The 7,119-nt window shown below is 36.3% G+C and overlaps 1 non-coding gene across 1 annotated transcript; it reads left to right on the forward strand.

The window, feature by feature from the left end:
* The first annotated feature begins 867 nt into the window (after window positions 1–867).
* LOC121475868 lies at window positions 868–974 on the forward strand. Its single transcript, XR_005983820.1, has one exon. It is a non-coding gene; the product is annotated as a U6 spliceosomal RNA (small nuclear RNA).
* Window positions 975–7,119: the final 6,145 nt, after the last annotated feature.

The raw sequence follows: 7,119 nt of genomic DNA on the forward strand, positions 1-7,119 counted from the left end.
CATATTTTTTAAAGATCTCAAAATGGAGTAAAGACCTAAATGTAAGAACTATAAACCTTATAAAAGAAAACATATGAGGAAATCTTAGTAACTGGGGGTTCTTAATGATAACATAAAAGCATGAAATATAAAAGAGAAATATAAAGCATATGTCATTAACATTAAAATGTTGGAGTGAAGTAAAGGAAGATAGAAGAGTAAGAAGAATCAGGAAACTATCTTTCCACCTACATAAAAATTGTACTAGCAGAAACTGTCTGATGTAAGTATATTGGAATTCAAGTCTATTTGAATGATTAGTTTTCTGGGAAACGGTTGGGTCATAAATTGCAGCTCATTTTTATTAATTTCCATTTCAGTACAGTAATGGCTACCCATCCTCCATCCACCAGGCCTGTGGCAAGCAGTTATAATCTTGGTTCCTGGTGTGGCTTTCTGAAACCACATGAGCAATAAGGACCTTGTCCCAAATATTAATGTTTGGTATTCTCACTATGAGCAATAAGGACTTTGTCCTCAAATACTGGTGTCTGGTATTCTGATTTTTGAATGATGCTCTTGACCACTGAGATGCAGGCCCAGAGGCTAGCCACTGTTGTTTTAACTTGCACCAGTTGAAATTGCTTCCAGGGGATTTAAAGTAATATTCCTTGAGGTATTTTTTTCTGTTTTTCTTTTTACCTTTTTCCCCCTTTGAAAATCAGGCAGTAAAGGATTATGACATTCAAAATCTAACATGTATGCCAGGGAATTCAGAAAGCCCCTATGCATGCCCAAGGAAACAAAGTATCAGAAAAGACAAGAGAATATCTATTGCTGGTCCCAAACAGCGACACCCTTAAACAACTTTAAAAAAGAGCAAATTCTGTGCTCACTTCGGCAGCACATATACTAAAATTGGAACGATACAGAGAAGATTAGCATGGCCCCTGTGCAAGGATGACATGCAAATTCGTGAAGTGTTCCATATTTAAAAAATAAATAAATAAAAATAAAAAATAAAAAAGAGCAAATTCTGTGGAAGGTGAAAAAATATGATTCCAAACTTACCACATTATGAAATTCAAATGTCCAGTTTTCAACAACAACAAAAAATTACAAACATACAAAAACAAAGAAGAAAGTATAGCCCATTTAAAGGAACAGAATAAATTGCCATGAACTATCTCTGAGGAATCCCAGACATCAGACTTACTAGATAAAACATTAAAAAAACAACTTTCTTAAAGATACTCAAAGAGCTAAAGGAAAACATGGGAAAAGACAGGAAAATGATGTATGAACAAAATGAGAATATCAATAAAGAGATAGAAATCATATTTTTTTTAAAAAAAAGGAAACCAAAAATAAACTCTCAAACTGAAAAGTACATTAAGTGAAATAACAAATTCACTGGAATGCTTTAAAAGCAGATTGGAGAAAGCAGAGGAAAGAATCAGCAAACTTTAAGATAAGACCATTGAAATTATTTAGTCTGAGAAAAAGAAAAAAGAAAAATGAACAGAGCCTAAATGACCTGTGGGACACTATAAAATGTTCTAAATATATCTTGTCAGAATCACATAAATATAGGAGAGTGAGAAAGAAGTAGAAAGAATATTTGAGGAAATAATGGCTTAGAACTCCCCAAATTTGCTGTAAGATATGAATCTACAAATCCAAGAAACTCAACAAATCCCAAGTAGGATAAACAAACCAACAAAAAAACTCACACCAAGATACATTATAGTCAAACTATATGAAAATCCAAAAACAATCTTGAAAGCAGCAAGAAGGAAGTAGTTTCTTACAGGAAGGAATCCTTAATAAGATTATCAACTGGGGCAGCCCTGGTGGCACAGCGGTTTAGCGCCGCCTGCAGCCCAGGGTGTGATACTGGAGACCCAGGATCGAGTCCCACATCGGGCTTCCTGCATGGAGCCTGCTTCTCCCTCTGCCTGTCTCTGCCTCTCTCTTCACTCTCTCTGAATGAATAAATAAATAAATCTTTAAAAAAAAAAAAAGATTATCAACTGATTTCTCATGAGAAATCTTGGAGGCCAGAATATAGTTGGGTGATATATTCAAAGTGCTGAAAGAAAAAAAAAGTCCACTATGATCTCTATATCTAGAAAAACTGTCCTTCAAAAATATAAGGCAGAAATTAAGACATTCTCAGATAAACAAAAGCTGACCACATATGTTACCATGAGAGCTGTTCTACAAGAAATGTTAAAGGGGATCCTTCAAGTTGAAATGAAAGCATGCTAGACAGCAACTCAAAACTATATGAAGAAATAAAAATTGGTAAATGTGGAAATTATAAAAGCTATTGTTATTGTAATTTTGCCTTGTAATTCCATTTTTTATTTTCCACATTATTTAAAAGACAAGTGCTAAAAAGTTACTCATCTATGCCATTAAGCACCAAAAATATAAATATGTAATTTGAGACATTAAACTGAAAAGAGGGAGAACTAGCTGTATAAGAACAGAGTTTTTGTATGATACTGAAGTTAAGTTGGTGTAAATTCAAATTAGATAGTTATAACTTTAGGATATTAAATTTAATCCCCATGGTAATGACAAAAGATATATACAACATACACAAAAGGAAATAATGGAATAGAAACTTTACTACAGAACTTATCAACTAAACATAAAAAAGACAGTAATGGAGAGACTGAGGTACAAAAAAAGCCCATAAGTCATGTAAAAAAGCAATAGGAAAATAGCAGAATTCCTTCCTTATTAGTTACTACTTTATGTAACTAAATTAAACTTACCAGTCAAATGACAGTAACTAACAGAATGGATTAAAACACATGATTCAACTATATACTTCCTGTAAGTGGCTCACTTTTGATCCAAAAACTCAAATAGGTTGTAAGTGAAAGGACAGAAAAGGATATTCCATGCAAATGGTAAATAAAAGAGATCTGGAATGATTATTCTAATATCAGACCAATAGATTTAAATAAAAAATATTACAATAGACAAATATATTGTATGGTAATAAAAGGTTTACAGAAAGAAGATAATACCATTTACAAACCTAATGACAAGCCCTCAAAATATATGAAGCAAAAAACTGACAGTATTAAAGGGGGAAATAGTTCTATGATAATGGTTGGAAACTTCAATAGCTAACTTTCAAAATAGATAGAACTACCAGACAGATTGATAATAAGGAAGTAAAACATTTGAACAACACAAGAATCCAACTAGACCTAACAGACATAAACACAACACTCTACCTGAAACAGCAGAATATACATTTCTTCTGAAGAGCACATGGGAAATTCTCTAGGGCAGACCATAAAATAGGTCACAAAACAGGTCTCAATAGATCTTTTTTTAAAAGATTTTATTATTATTTATTTTTTATTTTATTCATAAGAGACACAGAGAGAGAGGCAGAGACAAAAGCAAAGGGAGAAACAGGCTCCCTGCTAGGAGCGCAATGCAGGACTTGATCCTGGACCTCAGAATCCTGCCCTGAGCCAAAGACAGATGCTCAACCGCTGAGCCACCCAAGAGTTCCTCAATAGATCTTTTAAAATATATATCATACAATGTATTTTCACTTAACAACAAGAGGATGAAGTTACAAATCAATGACAGAAGGAAAAGAGAAAACTTCACATATATGTGGAAATTAAACAATAAGTAAGTCAAAGAAAAAATTCATGAGGGAATAAAAAGCATACTTAGAGTCAAATGGAAAAGAAAACACAACATACCAAAACGTACGGTATGCTACAAAAGCAGTGCTCAAAGGACATTTATAGTTGTAAATATCTACTTCATCTGCCTTGGGCTCAGGTTGTGTTCCGGGTGTCCCGGGAACAAGCCCCACATCTGACTTCCTGCTCATTGAGAAGCCTGCTTCTCCCCCTACCTGCTTGTGTGAACTCTCTCTCTCTCCATCAAATAATTAAAATATTTTTAAAAATAATAATTAGAGGGGATCTCTGGGTGGCTCAGTGGTTTGGCGCCTGCCTTTGGCCCAGGGCGCCATCCTGGAGTCCCGGGATCAAGTCCCACGTCGGGCTCCTGGCAAGGAGCCTGCTTCTCCCTCTGCCTGTGTCTCTGCCTCTCTCTCTCTCTCCCTATGTCTATCATAAATAAATAAATAAATAAATAAATAAATAAATAAATAAATAAATATTTTTTAAAAAATAATTAGAGAGCATGGGGAGAGGGACAGAGGGAGGAGAGAGAGAATCTCAAGCACACACCCTGCTGAGCGTGAAGCCTAATGCAGGTCTCACTCTTACAACCCTGAGATCATGACCCAAACCAAAATTTCAAAAATCAGGCCAACTGAGCCATGCAGGTACCCCTGGAATTGTTTTCTTAATTTCTTTTTCAGATTGTTCAGTGTTAGTGAATAGAAATGTAATTAATTTGTTTTTTATTTTATATCCTGCTTCTTTAATGAATTTATTTATTAGTTATAATAATTTTTGTATGATTTTTAAAAAGACTTTATTATTTATTCATTAGAGACACAAATTGAGAGGCAGAGACATAGGTAGAGGGAGAAGCAAGCCTGATGTGGGACTCGATGCAAGGACCCTAGGATTACAACTTAAGCCAAAGGCAGACGTGCAACCACTGAGCAACTCAGGCGCCCCAGTTTTTGTCCAATCTTTAGGATTTTCTATATTTAAGATCATGTCACTTACATAGATAATTTTATTTCTTTCTAAAATATTTTATTTATTAGACACACTCACACACACAGTGAGAGCGAGAGTGAGAGATGCAGAGGCAGAAGAAGCAGGCTCCATGCAGGGAGCCTGATGTGGGACTCATCCGGGGTCTCCAGGATCAGACCCTGGGCTGAAGGCGGCGCTAAACCGCTGAGCCACCGGGGCTGCCCCTATTTCTTTCTTTCTAATTTGGATACAATAGAATATTATTCAACCATGAAAGGAATGAAACTGAAATATGCTTCAAGACACTATGCTAAATTTTTAAATATTTATTTGTTTGTTTATTTATTTATTTATTTATTTATTTATTTTAGAGAGAGAGAAGAGTGCACAGAAGCAGGGGGAGGAACAGAGGGAGATAAAGAGAATCTCAAGAAGACTCCACACTGAGTGCTAGCCTGACTCAGGGCTCAATCTCATGACCCTTAGATTATGACCTGAGCTGAAACCAGAGGCTTAACTAACTAACGGAGTCACCCAGGTGCCCCAACTATGCTAAATTTAAAAAGTCAGACACCGAACGCAAATAAAATGTATTCCATTTGCATGAGTTACCTAGAATTGGCGAATTCATAAAGACAGAAAGTAAAATAGTGGTTGCTGAGGCTGGGGGAGGAGAGAATATGAAGTTATTGGGCAGCCCTGGTGGCTCAGTGGTTTAGTGCCGCCTTCAGTCCAGGGCCTGATCCTGGAGACCTGGGATCGAGTCCCACATCGGGCTCCCTGCATGGGGCCTGCTTCTCCCTCTGCCTGAGTCTCTGCCTCTATATGTCTCTCATGAATAAATAAATAAATAAATAAATAAATAAATAAATAAATAAATAAACAAACTTAAAAAAATAATATGAAGTTATTTTTTTACAGAGTAAAATGTACAGAGTTTATGTTGTAGATGATAAAAAATCTTGGGTATACATAGTCATGATACATAGTTGTGTTATACAACATTGTGAATATATTTAATGCCACTGAATTAAATACTTACAATGATTAAATGGTAAGTATTGTGCTATATATGTTTTACCACAAAAGAAACTAAGACATTTTCTTTTTTTACAACATTGTAAAGAAAATGAAAAAGGAAAACCCCAGCTGGGAAAAAAATATTTATAAAATATATAACCAACAAAAGACTTATATCTAGAATATACAAAGATATCTAGAATATACAAAGAATAAAATATCTTTGTATATTCTAGAATTTCTTCAATAATTCTCAATTGAAGAATTTCTTCAACAAGCCAATTTAAAATGGGGAATGAGGGCCGCCCCTTTGGCGCAGCGGTTTAGCCCCGCCTGCAGCCTGGGGTGTGATCCTGGAGTCCTGGATCTAGTCCCACGTGGAGCTCCCTGGATGGAGCCTGCTTCTCCCTCTGCCTGTGTCTCTGCCTCTCTCTGTCTCTGTGTGTCTCTATGAATAAATAAGTATCTTTAGAAAATAAATAAAGACAGATGCTCAACTGCTGAGCCATCCAAGAGTTCCTCAATAGATCTTTCAAAATAAATAAAATGGGGAATGAGGAGGGGCACCTGAGTGGCTCAGTGGTTGAGAGGCTGCCTTTGGCTCAAGTCGTGATGCCGGGGTTCTGGGATGGAGTATTATATCAGTCTCCCAGTGGGGAGCCTGCTTTTCCCTCTGCCTATGTCTCTGCCTCTCTCTCTCTCTCTCTCTCTGTTTCTCATGAATAAATAAATGAAATCCTTAAAAAAATAAAAAAAAATAAAAATGGGCAATGAGTTGAGAAGATACTTCACCGAAGAACATACATAGACGGTAAATGAGTATCTGAAAAGATGTTCAGCATCATTAATTAGTATGGAAAGGAAGATTATTAAAATTAAAACCACAATAAGATACTTTCACACACCTCCTAAAATGTTTAAAATTAAAGAGTGACCGTATCAAGTGTTGATGTTGATATGCATGCAGGGAAAATGAAACTCATACACTGCTGATGGGATGTAAATGATTAAAACCTTTTGGAAAACAGGTTGGGCTTGGAAGTTTCTTAAAACTTAGAAGATACAACTACCTATGACCTATCCATTCCATTTCTAGGTTTTTACCCAAGAGCGATGAAAGCATATGTCCAACACCTGTATAGAAATATCCCACAGCAATTTCATTTGTAGTAGTCAAAAACTGGAAACAACCACAACGTCCTTCAACAAATGAGTGGATAGGGCAGCCCCGGGTGGCGCAGCGGTTTAGCGCCGCCTGCAGCCCAGGGCGTGATCTTGGAGACCCGGATCTACTCCCACGTCGGGCTCCCTGCATGGGGCCGGCTTCTCCCTCTGCCTGTGTCTCTGCCTCTCTCTCTCTCTCTCTCTCTCTCTCTCTCTCTCTCTCTCTGTGTCTCTCATGAATAAATAAATAAAAATCTTTTAAAAAATGAGTGGTTACATACACTATGGCATA

This window comes from Vulpes lagopus, chromosome 14 (genome assembly GCF_018345385.1).
Source record: "Vulpes lagopus strain Blue_001 chromosome 14, ASM1834538v1, whole genome shotgun sequence".
NCBI lineage: Eukaryota > Metazoa > Chordata > Mammalia > Carnivora > Canidae > Vulpes > Vulpes lagopus.